Raw genomic sequence first — 13,669 nt, forward strand, 5'->3', positions numbered from 1 at the left:
GAAATTAGGCTTCCCAAAACCAGAAAGGAGAAAGCTAATTCGAAGACTACAGATCCAATCCATCACTGGAACTGTAAAAATCTGTAAAACTTTAAATATACATGAGCATGTCTACATATGCAGCTATATGCATGAGAATACATACATGAAGCAAAACATACAAATCTGCACATATACATACATACATACAAGCAAAAATACCTTGTTGTTGATGTTGAAATTCTAGTGAATCTAGGTTAGAAACCGGCTCTTTCTCTATTGGCAAGAAATCTTGAAATAAAATTGAACAATGACATGCATATATATATATATAAAACTATTACTTTTCACTAGAAGATAAATAAGCCAAAATGAAGATTCATAACCAAGGACAAAATTGTATCTAAACAATCAAAAATATAATTGCAGCTGAAGACAAAAATGAAGTGCAAAATGCAAAATCAAAATTCAAATACTAAATACAACAGGTCAAAGATTAGCAGCAATGAATATCTATCCAAAGATGAAGAAACAATGGTTGCAAAGAAAGATGAACAACCAATGATATAACTGAAGATGTAAAGCCAAGAATTCAGCCAAAGATGAAGATCTAAGAATAAAAGCAAATAATGGGGACTGGATGAAAAATCAACAATATAACAAAAATAAAGAAATAAGTAGATATATCCAAAACTGAAGAAACAAAAATATCACCATGTATAAAGACATAGGAGTTCAATCAAAACTGAATAATCAAGATTTATAACAAACGACTAACTTAAGGCTAAACAACAACAATAGTATATTGTACATATCTCAAATCAATTTGTTTTCAGTCTAGACTTCCTTCCAGTTGCACAACGCATTAGAAAGAGAAAGAGAGAGGGGGAGGGAGGGGGATCGTACAAAGAAAAATAGACACTGAAACTGGACAATAAAACGGACTTAAAACAGAGTGATAGACATAAGGAGAACTGGAAGCAAAAATGGAAGAAAAAGGGTTAGTGGCAAAGTGTCTGGTTGCATACAAAATATATTAATGTTAATAGAGTATGTGTGGGATAGAGGGAGATTAAATAAATGGTAAGTTATTGAAAAATAAATGTGGTATGTGATGCAAGCATGCATGCATACATACATACATACCACACTTGCTGTAATACATCTCTAATTCAACAGGAAAATATATTAATGTATTTTCTCATTAAATATTTACTAATGGTCAAACACCTGATTGTGTTGTATTCGTCAACCCCCAAAACCTATTTGATTCAATTTTACACATCAACTGGTAGTTTATGAATGCATGTACGATGTGCAGAACAAACGTACGAAAGTCTCCGAGTAAGAGTATGTGTCTATTATTTATTTTGAGATGAGTGAGTTGTTAACTAATTTGTTAAGTATTTCACTTGATGACTGCAAGCTCCATCACTATCACAGCGAAGGACAGTCTAAGGTAGCATTCACACACACACGTATGTACGTATATGTATTTATACATACATAAATATATATGTATTTATACATACATAAATTCATACATACATGTGTGTGTGTGTGTGTGTGTGTGTGTGTGTGTGTGTGTGTGTGTGCGTGCTGCGTGTATGTGTGTGTGTGTCAGTATGTATGTGTGGGTGTTTTAATATTAGAGCCGGTAGTCTATGTGCTTTAAATTAAGAAGTATAAAATAGATGTAATTACTTTAAATCCATGTTTGTTAAACGTCGTCAGTAAACTAATTAGAACGTCGATATCATTTTTAATTGTTGCAATAATAAATAAACAACAACAGCAATTACGTCTACAATAACATCGACTACTACTGCTACTACTACTACTACTATCACCGCCAACACAATCACTACTAGCGCCAACACCATCACTATCACTATTGTAACCAATATTCACCAGTAAACGTGGAGATATAGCAGAGAGGACTGGTGTTTTTCTTTCTCGTCATTTAATATATATTTACAACCGATGTGTTCTTCCCCTGTCGAGACAGCAAAGATATCAAAACAGGTAACAAAAACCCAACAAAACACCTACAAATAACGATACAATTCTAGCTACCTTTAACGTGCAATGTACACACATGTGTATACATGAACGTGTGTCTGTGTATGTATATGTATGAAGCTCATTTATTTATTCATATTATGTAAATTATCTCTATGTAAATTAAATGACATTCAATAATTTTTGTATATGCAAACACTACACACAAACAGTATACATATTTTAATATCAATTTTGTTACATCTATCTATTTATCTATCTATCTATCTATCTATCATGAGTGTGTGTAAGAATTTGTTTGTATTATATTTCTCTTTGTATAACGGGACTGTATATTAACATTTCCTGTAAAATAATTTACAATAGATCTATTGTATATTTAAGATGATATGTGATGAGGCTTGGCAAATTGGTGGGAAGGGTGTCTTTTCGATTTATAATATTTTAAGTGATAATCTTTATCCACTGAATCTGTTATATATATATATATATATATATATATATATATATATATATATATATGAGATCTGTAATGTATATAAAATAAATTTGCTTTGCTGTTTTAAAGCAGACGAGCCTCAAAATAGAAGCAACTAAATACAAGAAGCAAGCATCTATTTATCTTTTCGTTTTCTTAGGAGTTTTTATGTAAGTCGCGCTTTGATTGTTGACGTTGGAGATAATTTATTTACTAATGATATAATTTCGCCAAACTCTCTGTCAGAAGAAATTTACCTGAAGCAGTCAGTGTCTTTTATTGGTAAGGCTAATGTTACAAATAAACAGAATTCTACCAATATACTCAGATGTACTCTTATTAATTAAGACTTAGTCTTATTAATTAATTACCTCTTATCCGGCACCAGTAGAAGAAACTTGTGTCCGCTTATTTTTTTTTTCCTCACTGAACACTCGAGTTTCTTCCTATAATCCTTACATATTTTCTCTTTTCTTAAGGCAATAAGACCTATTGAAAAAGCTGACGTAGTTTATAATTATTGTTAAAAAATTAACTTCAACAAATTATCTACATTGTTATACGACAGTTATTGGTTTGTGGGGATATTCTGTAATGTAATCCTTACCAACCGCAAGGAAATGGCTACACGGAAACCGTTATGGTAAACAACCAACATATAAACAGCACATGGTTATTATGAAACCTTCAACAAAGTAGAATCTCTTCGCTCCATGCCTGTCATGTTATATTTTGCTTGACTGTTCTTTATTTCTTGTTTTAAATCGATCGCACTTATTGTGTCTCTCGTGTGTGTATGTGTAACTTATCAACACATTTGTTGTTCGTACGTGTCAGTAGGTTTATTGTTTGTACTCGGTGTGTCTATGTGTGAAAAATAAACTGCATGTCTCATCACATCTGTAATGTTACAAGCAACTATTGCTTTTAAATATTTTAACTATGTTGTTGTTGACCCCCAAGCGAGTCCGGATCGAACAGATGAAGGATGTTCCTTCCGTGAAATCCCCGTTCCTCTCCCCCCAGACATAATATATCAAGGATTTTTTTATTTCAATGCGTTTTGATTTTTTTTAAAGATTACAGGGTTTGATTTCATGGAATTTTAGCTGCTATTTCTAGTAGAGCGTAGGATGTTGCTGTAATTAATAATGAAAATGTACTTCAATATACACATTACCACAAAACAGATACGCTCAAGTATGCACTTACATGTCTACGCACACGCACGATGAAATAATTCAAGCATTCCTCGAAGGGAACTACAGTCGAGTAAATTAGTCAACAATTATCGATTCTGTGTCTTAGCTGGAAAAATGATAAATTTTGTTTCTTGAGGGTCACTAATTAAGCAGACAACCCTATGACAAAGTGACTTTATATTTATTGCACTACATTGTTTAATGTAAATTACCAAGACTATTTAGCAAGCATATCTCAACATGCTACTACACTTAACTATATAAATTAGATAGTATTTATTCACAGCTCACAATACTGGACCTCCCTTGTCATTGTCGACTATTATTTCGAAATATATTCGATAAATATACTCAACCGTTTCCTGGCGAGATTGCTTAGCGCGCAGAGATTTCCAAGTGATCTCCATATATTTCCCCTAAACCTAATCTCTGTTAGATTACAACATTCTCCCACAAAAGATATTTACTTTTCCTTTCCATATTTAACTCCTATTTTCTGTCTCTCATCCCATTTAATTTCACATAATCAACTAATATTACATTTAAATTTTCGATAACTTAGTTTCTTAATTTATATTAGTCGTCGCCATAGTAATTTAGATAAGGTTATCAAATAACCTCAGACCGATTAGATAATCTAAAATCCTCACGTAGATAGGTATAGATATATTAATTAGCCGAGATAACATTGTTTTAGCCGTCCTCATTGTTCCCCCAAGTATTTAACTTGTTTTCCCCCTCCACCTCCTACACACCGTTATTTAATTATTCTCTCTTCTCTCTCTTTTACAACTGACTAACCAATTCTCAGACCCCCACCTTCCTTTCTCTAGTTCTTTTCAAGCTTTTATATTTCTCTTGCCGCCTACCGTCCCATACTGTTCTCAAGTTTATATTTTCCAAGTGCACATGTGCAAAATTGTTGCCGCCAGACTTAACTATATACCAACATAAATTAGCATGTTCAACGAATGTACACATGCCATCACCTGTAAACACATACGTATACTAACCAAATTGCCCCTTACACACCTAAAATTTCTCCACACTTAAATTTTAATAAACCAAATATATCAGATGATCGTCTTTTATAAATCAATGGTTAAATCACCTACTACTTGATTGCGATAAATTAAAAATATTGTGAAAGATAAGCAGATACCAATTCTTTTTAACCGGCCGAACACCTTCGATTTTCATCTAGCGTAATCAATAGTTCTGGATCTTTGAATTTATTATTATTATTATTATTATTATTATTATTATTATTATTATTATTATTATTATTATTATTATTATTAAGTCTTATTTTTTTTTATTGCGTGTTAGTATTATTATGAATATTATTATCTGAAACACATATACTTCTGAGATTACAAACAAGTATATTCATGAATTAACTGAAATCCATACATACAACCAAAATCTAATACTATAGATCAATTATAGTGTAGTACTGTTATTATATAACTTGTTGATTGAGAAATGTGTATTAATGAGATAAAGCCATTCTGTAAGATTCGCCAGTTTCAATATTGGCAAAACTGATAACGGGTGTGCGTCAATTCTTTGTCGTTATTAATTCATTCAATCACCTACCAGTGACCATTACAAATTTCACCATTTCTAAAATAACTCATTCACGGTTTACGTAATTTTACTTGCTCACGTGAGCCATCTCTTTGTCACTTCTCTGAATATATATATATACATATCTATACGCGGGTTTGTGTGTGTATACATGTGTATGTGTTTGTCTGTGAGTACGTAAGTATGTATGTATGTATGTATGCATGTATGTATGTATGTATGTATGTGAGTGCGTATGTATGTATGTATATATATGCGTATATATATATGAGTACATAAATATGTCTACATGTATATATGTTAATGTGTATAAATGTATATGTGTGTATATACATATTTACATGTATAAAAATAAATGTTATGTTTGTGTGTGTGTGTGTATATATATATATATATATATATATATATATATATATGTAATGTAAATATATATACATATATATGTGTGTAAATATATATATATATATTTATTTATATAATATATTTACACACATATGTATATATTTACATTACACACACACACACACACACACATATACATATATATATGTTTTTAATATTTTTTTAAGCTAAAACAAGTTATAAATGAAAAATTGTTAAAAAAATTTTGTACTTGACACTCATGCTTCGTGCAAGCTATACTACTCATATATATATATATATATATATATATATATATATATATATATATATATTTCGTTTTTGTATTTGGTTAGCAAGATTCTTTATGTGAATTAGTGTGTTGAAGTATATTTTCAATGACTACTGAAGAGGTTGCAAGACAATGAAAATTTTAGAAAAAATAAATTAGTGAATGAGTGGAAATTGAACTGGTGAGTGTGTTAAGTAATAAGACACTAAAAGAGAATGACACTCCCCTTGGTTGAGTATGCTTATGAGTCAACAATTACGATTGCACGATATATATATATATATATATGTACATCATCATTTAACATCTGTTGTCCATGCTGGCATGGGTTGGATGGTTTGACTAGGGCTGGAAGGCTGCACCAGACTCCAGTCTGATTTGGCATGGTTTTCTACGGCTGGATGCCCCTCCTAATGCTGGCCACTCCAAGAGTGTAATGGGTGCTTTTACGTGCCACTGGCATGTTTGTGTGACACCGGTATCTGCCATGACTATGATTTTGCTTGGCATGATGGATCTTCTTCTCAAGCACAACATAGTGTCCCAGTTATTGCCTCGGTGTGGCTAAGCATTCGAAAGGAACTTAAGGTACTTTGCCTCCGGGAGGCCCAACACTCGAAAGGCATTCAGCCACTTTGCCTCCGTGAGGTCCTACTCTCGAAAGGAACTCAGCCACTTTGCCTCCTTGAAGCCCAATGCTTGAATTGTACTCTTTACATGCCACTGGCATGGGTGCCAGTTACATGACACCAACATTAGCCATGACTATGATTTCACTTGCCTTTACAAGTTTTCTCGAATACAGCATATCGCCAAAGGTCTCAGTCACTAGTCATTGCCTCTGTGAGGTTTGAAGTTCAAAGATCATGCTTCACCACTCTGTCTCATGTCTTCCTGGGTCTACCTCTACTATAGGTTCCTTACACCAGTGCTACTCAAAGTGGTGGTCTGCAGAGCCATCAGCTGCTGGTATGCGGTGAGTTTCCAGAAAAGAAACATTATAAAATGCTTATGTAATATTGTATTACTTGTTTACAAAATAAAGATAAGATAAAAAAATTGTCAACTTTTATTATATTCATTATATATATTGTTTCCAGTATAAATTAATATTACTAAGAAATATTACCAGTCCCTGGCACACTGGAATAAAAAACTGCCGGAATGCTACATCAGTTAGTTTGAGAAGCATTGCCCTACACAGTTTGAGATTGGCACTTCTTTACATAGCTGTCCTCGTCCATATGCATATATGTATATATAGTCACAGAAGTCTAAAGCAGGCTTCTGCCTGGATGGCACCTGTCAAACTGTCCCACCCATGCCAGCACAGAAGGCAGACATCAAACGATGATGATATATATATATATATATTGTGTTGTTAATCTAGAGAGATCCTCTCACAATATATATATATATATGAGATCTATATATGATATATATATATGTGAGATCCTCTCACAATATATATATATATATATATATTGTGTTGTTAATCTAGAGAGATCCTCTCACATAGGCACTTGGTGCATAAAAGTACAGAAATAGGTCACAGCAGACAAGAATCCATATGTCATGGCTACCGGAATTCCCATATCATGTGATTTCATTCTACTGGAAAACATCAGTGGTAAGCGTCCAATCATCATTTGCCTGTCAAATCTTGCTGCTACAATATATAGTATATCAGCATCTTTTCAGACACTGATGTTGCAAATATCCAATGGGTTTATTAAAAATTAATTATTAGCAACAGAAGCAATATTAATACCAAAAGTTAATCTTTATATCCAACTTAACATGAGTGTCTTGTTAGAACATCGAATACTGTGTTATTAGCCAGGAGAGATCCACTCATATAGATGCTTGGTGCATCATCTGCTACGATCTATGTGTGTGCTTTTATGCACCAAGCACTTATGTAAGTCCTTGACTTTAAGGGTATCACAGCTAAGTTCCAGGCTTTGAGGATATCATGAAAATCATAGTTAACTGATCGTCATGTATTTTGTTTTACCCAAAGCCAGGAACTTTTCAGTAACCCCACATATATATGCATGTATATATATATATATATATATATATATATATATATATATATATATAAATAATATAAATAAATAAAATATAAATATATGCATATATACATACATATATGTACATACCTACATATATTATTATTACCTCCATACTTCAAGGGTATGCCCTGACACTTGTCACCATCTATGTCACTCTTCTTTTATTTGACCATCCCACTTATATTCTGATCCCCATCCCTTGTGAGTATGCCTAGCACTCTACCACCATCTCTCTCCTTCTCTCTTGCACTCTCTCTCCTGTTCTCTTGCACTCTCTCTCCTGCTCTCTTGCACTCTCTCTCCTTCTCATGCTCTTCCATCAGGCCGGGTAACCACGTATCTCTTTTACAGCAGCACACCTGTTTCTGTCCTCATTCCTGATCACTCTCTCCCTCTCTCTCTCTAGCTAGGTAACCTTGTACCTCCTCTACAGCAAGATACCTGTTTCTGTCTTTCTGTCTCACTAAAACCTTTTATCATCTGACACAAGATTACCGCCTCCAATGCCCCCTCCCCTCTCAAAGGATCTTTATCTTGCAAGTTACTTGGTAACCCTGCCAGTGCTGATGTCACGTAAAAAGCATCCAGTCCACACTGTAAAGTGGTTGGCTTGAAAATTGGTAATCTGATGGAGCAAGGTCTGGTCTGTAGGCTGGATGAGGTAGCACCTCCAGCATTTCAAGTTCCTCAAGTTTGCCTTTGGTCACATTGTCATGCTGTAGGAATGTGCTTCTTTGATTGGCCAGTGCTAGGTCGCAGGCTTTCAAAGCATCATATACTCACTACAGTTGTTGAGCCTAGAGGTTAGCATTCACATCATGACCATTTGGGACAAGCTCAAGTGCAACACCCCCTTAAAATTCCGTTCAAACTTGTATGACAATAGGTTCTGAAACCTGGCCAGATGAAGCCACTGGTTTCTCTTATCAGGATTATGAAAATAGATCCAATTTTCATCCCCAGTTACAATTTGATGCTAAAAATGGGCATCTTGATGATTTGCCAGCAGTTATTTGCAAATGTTCATGTGTCATTGAACCTGGTTGCTGGTCAGTTCATGAGGAACTTCTTGACAGCTTGACAGCATTTGGTCACAAGGCCGAGCTTATGGAGGTGTTGATTGATGGTGCTTTATGAAGGACCAAGTTCTACTGACTATTCACAAGTGCCTGTGCCTAACTGTTGTTCAGCTGTTTCAAGCAAGGCCTCATCTTCCACAGCAGGTCTCCCTGACCTTGGTTTGTCTTCAAAGCAGATGTCACCTTCCTTGAAATGTCGGAAACAGTTTGGTTCTACAAGTTCTTTGACAGTTCCTGGACCTTCCACATCATTAGTTTTTTTTGCTGCCACCCTTTTTTCTGTAACTAGCATAAAATGGCCCTAATTGCAATTTTTTCACTGCTCATTATCAAAGCTGTAGAAAAAAGAATAAATTATTCATGTTTATACTTTATATATGAAAATAAAGAATAAACAATTCAGCAATGATTGGACAATAAATTGTATCAAATCACTGATGTAACATGGAGATACAAGTTGCTAAAAAACATCAGTGAAAATCCCCCAAAACTTTGATACAGCCTGGTGTGTGTGTGTGTGTGTGTGTGTTCTATCTACTGTAAGTAATTGGTACTTCTTTATGCAGTTACCCTCATCATATGCCCATATCAGTGCAGCCTTCTCTCCTGCATATTTTTCTCAACACGTTTGTAGTGTTCATGTACACTGAATGTGCACATCTGGTTGAGCATGTTTACTCCATTTCTTTCTAGTCTTTGCAAGTCCTCTGCATTTGAGGCTTGTCTCTCACAACCATGCAGCGTTACAGTTTGTACACAAGAACTATACAGTGTTCTTTCATTCTGCGAGAGAAACCTTTTGTTACCACTAGAAGTAATAGTTTCCAGAATTTTCTGCAGCATGTTTTTATTCTAGTAATTTTACTGTATGAACATCCTCTTCTGCTAGTAAGGTCACCTAGGTAATAGAAACTGTGTACTACTGCTTGGGCATTTCAGAAAATCTATTTCCTATATATCCATTAAGGGCTGAAGCCTGAACAGTAAAATGTTCACTCACTGAGGGCATCCAGTCCCACTTAATATCATCATCGTTGTTTAACGTCCGCTTTCCATGCTAGCATGGGTTGGACGATTTGATTGAGGACTGGTGAAACCAGATGGCTACACCAGGCTCCAATCTGATTTGGCAGAGTTTCTACAGCTGGATGCCCTTCCTAACGCCAAGCATTCAGAGAGTGTAGTGGGTGCTTTTATGTGCCACTGGCACGAAGGCCAGTCAGGCGGTACTGGCAACGGCCACGCTCAAAATGGTGTATTTTACGTGCCACCTGCACAAGAGCCAGTCCAGGAGCACTGGCAACGATCTCTCTCAAAAGTCCTTACACATGCTGCGGGCACATACAGTTATTTTTACTTTGATTAACGTCTACTTTTTCAGGATGGCATGAGTTTGGATGGAGAGCTATTTGAAGTAAAAGTCTATGGCCAAATGCTCTTCCTTTCACCAGTGCTTGTTTCTTTCAAGTAAGGGATTTCTGTATTTGGCAGGTCTTGAGTTGTGCACAGGTATCACAACTGCAATTTCCATGTGATTTTTATTTTGATGTTGATGTACTTGACTCAAGGTCTCCTCAAGTACAGCAGGTCGCCCTATGATCCAAGGTACTTGAATGGGCTGGGGCTGGTTATGTCAAGCTGGTGTAGGATACGCCGTGAACTCACTTTATTTGCCTGGTCTTCTCAGTCACAGCTTACCTCCAGAGGTCTCGGTCTTTTGTCATTGCCTCTGTGAGGCCCAACATTTGAAGGTCATGCTTGACCACCTCATCCCTTATCTTCCTGAGTCTACCTCTACCCCGGATTCCTTCAACTGTTTGGAAGTGGCACTTCTTCATACATCTCTCCTCATCCATCCGTAGGACATGACCATACCAGTGCAAACGTCTCTCTTGCACACCACATCAGATGCTTCTTATGTCCAACATTTCTCTCAGGGCGCTTACACTCTGTTGTGTGTGCAGACTGACATTACACATCCAGCGGATCATGCTAGCTTCATTTTTTTCGAGCCTACGCATGTCCTCCACAGTCATGGCCCATGTTTCACTGCCGTGAAGCATGGCAGTTCGCACACATGCATCGTACAAACTACCTTTCACTCTGACCGAGAGACCCTTTGTCACCAGTAGGAGTAGAAACTTTCTAAACTTTGCCCAGGCATATCCCAACCACATGGTTCCAGATTCAGTCCCACTGTGTGGCATCTTGGGCAAGTGTCTTCTACTGTAGCCTCAGGCTGATTAAAGCCTTGTGAGTGGATTTGGTAGACGGAAATTGAAAGAAGCTCATCATACACACACACACACACACACACACACACACACACATATATATTTGTGTGTGTGTTTGTTTCCCCGCCATCACTTGACAATTGATGTTGGTGTGTTTATGTCTCCAAAACTTAGTGATTTGGGAAAAGAGACTGATGGAATAAGTACTAAGCTTGCAAAGAATAAGTCCTGGGGTCAGTTTGTTTAACTAAAGGTGGTGCTCCAGCATGGCTGCAGTCAAATGACTGAAACAAGTAAAAAGACAAGCAAAAAAAAAATGAATATACATATATAAAGTAAAACAAACTGAGTTTGTTTAGAGAGTGTTTAGTTACATCATCTTACATGTATTCCATTAACAATGAATAAATATTTGTAATATAAGGAAAATCTTATAAGCTATTTGCATTGTCGATTCTTTAGAGATTTTGTAACTCTCATTAGTAAGTTTTGAGATTTATACTGAACTGTCACCAACATTGTTGTCTTGACTACAATAGCGACTGTCAGTAGCAAAAAGAAGTTGTGAGGGGGAGATAAAATGCAGACATATATATAAATCTATACATGTGCATACACACACATGTACAAGCATGCACATATGCTCACACACACATATAAGGCTGATCTGAGGAGGAGATGACAAATAACTGATATGATTGTGACTTCACTGTGCTCAAGAAGATCCATTTGTGATGGCAAATGTGAGCCCTAAAAGGTTTATGTTCATGTCTATACAGTCACTGAGTCCTGCTCCTGCACCCTGTCTGTCCTTGTCAAGCCTTTCCCATGTTCCATCTTCCTAATGTCCATATGCCTATCTCTTTCTTATTACAGCATTATCCATTTGCTGTAATCATATGAACAGAACTACACATATTTCACCCCCTTTTGTATTATGAGTTCCCCTTCTCTCTGGAGTCACTTTCTTTTAACATTCCTCATTCTCAATATCCGCCCCTCCCACTTTACTTTCCATTGATCATTCCTTTCTATGACATCAGTTATTGTGCCTTTTATTGCTTGTTATGACTGCAAAACATCACCTTTAACACCCTCTCATATCTGCTATTATTCTCAACGTCATATCTGACATCAATGCACCTCCCCACCTTTGTCCTCCACTCACTATATCCATCCCTACATAAATCTGACCTCCATCTCTGTCACTGTATGTCTCAGTCTCTCACCCACACTTCCCCAATCTACATATCATTTCTCTATTTCTCATCTACCTACAGCCCTCCACTATTTCTGTACTTCCACTTACCACTTCCTCCCTTCTGAGCCACTCTTATTTCTTTCACTTCCCTCTAGCCCAAACTGATAGTTTCCACTGGCCATGCCTCCACTCTTATTTACCATTTACTACTTTCACCTCTACACTCATCTCTAACCATCTGCTTCTCTTCTCTCACATCTTACAAATTCTCCACCTGCCCTTTTGATCTTCAGTCCGTATTCTCTATTATACTCCCCTGCATTAAGAGTATACTTTGACATCTTTTCACCACTGTTTTTACCTTCCTTCCAGTTCGTCCTACACACCTTTATATAATGCAGGGTAACCTTGTATCTCCTCTATAGCAAGTCACCTTGCCATAACAGCTAGCATAAAACCATCTCTGCTACATCTCTACTCAGTTAAGGAGATTTTTCCTTTTTTTATGCCTTGCAAGTTAACTGCTGATAAGTTACATTGGGAAATATTAGCTTACTTGGAAACAGGTGCAAGTTGGTGACAGGAAAGGCATCTGGGCATAGAAATTCTACTGTGATAAACTTTGACCCATCCATGCAAGCATGGAAAAGTGGTTGATGATGATGACTTATAAAACATATATATTGTAATTTTTTATATATATATATATATATACATATATCATCATGATCATGATCATTGTTTAATGTCTGCCTTCCATGTTGGCAATCGGTTGGATGGTTTGACAGGAGCCAGCCAGGCAAAAGCCTGCACCAGACTTGTGTGTCTGTTTTGACAGGGCTTTTACAACTAGATGCCCTCCCTCACATCAATCACCCAGAAGAGTGGACTGAGTGCTATATATATATATATATATATATATATATATATCTAAACGTGTGTGGTGTGTATGTGTGTATGTACACCTGTATGCATATACATAATTAAACATATATGTATTAATATATATAGATATTTATATGTATGTGTGTATATATATATATATATATATATATATATATATGTATTACACAAGCACATATGTCTATGTGGGTGCATTTATATAGATATGTGTGTGTGTATGTATGTGTGTTTAGGATTACTTCAGTGAAGAA

At 35.8% G+C, this 13,669-nt stretch overlaps 1 protein-coding gene across 21 annotated transcripts in view; it reads left to right on the forward strand.

Annotated features, from left to right (window-relative positions):
* Positions 1–1,891: 1,891 nt before the first annotated feature.
* The window catches only part of LOC106871495 (anion exchange protein 3), a 746,335-nt gene continuing 734,557 nt past the window's right edge, over positions 1,892–13,669 (forward strand). For all 21 annotated transcript variants that reach the window (XM_089359039.1, XM_089359081.1, XM_089359088.1 and 18 more), the window contains exon 1: positions 1,892–2,004. The gene's annotated coding sequence lies outside the window, so the exon portion shown is untranslated. The remainder of the gene's footprint in view (positions 2,005–13,669) is intronic.

Source organism: Octopus bimaculoides, chromosome 1 (assembly GCF_046866305.1).
Source record: "Octopus bimaculoides isolate indiv1 chromosome 1, ASM4686630v1, whole genome shotgun sequence".
Taxonomy (NCBI): domain Eukaryota; kingdom Metazoa; phylum Mollusca; class Cephalopoda; order Octopoda; family Octopodidae; genus Octopus; species Octopus bimaculoides.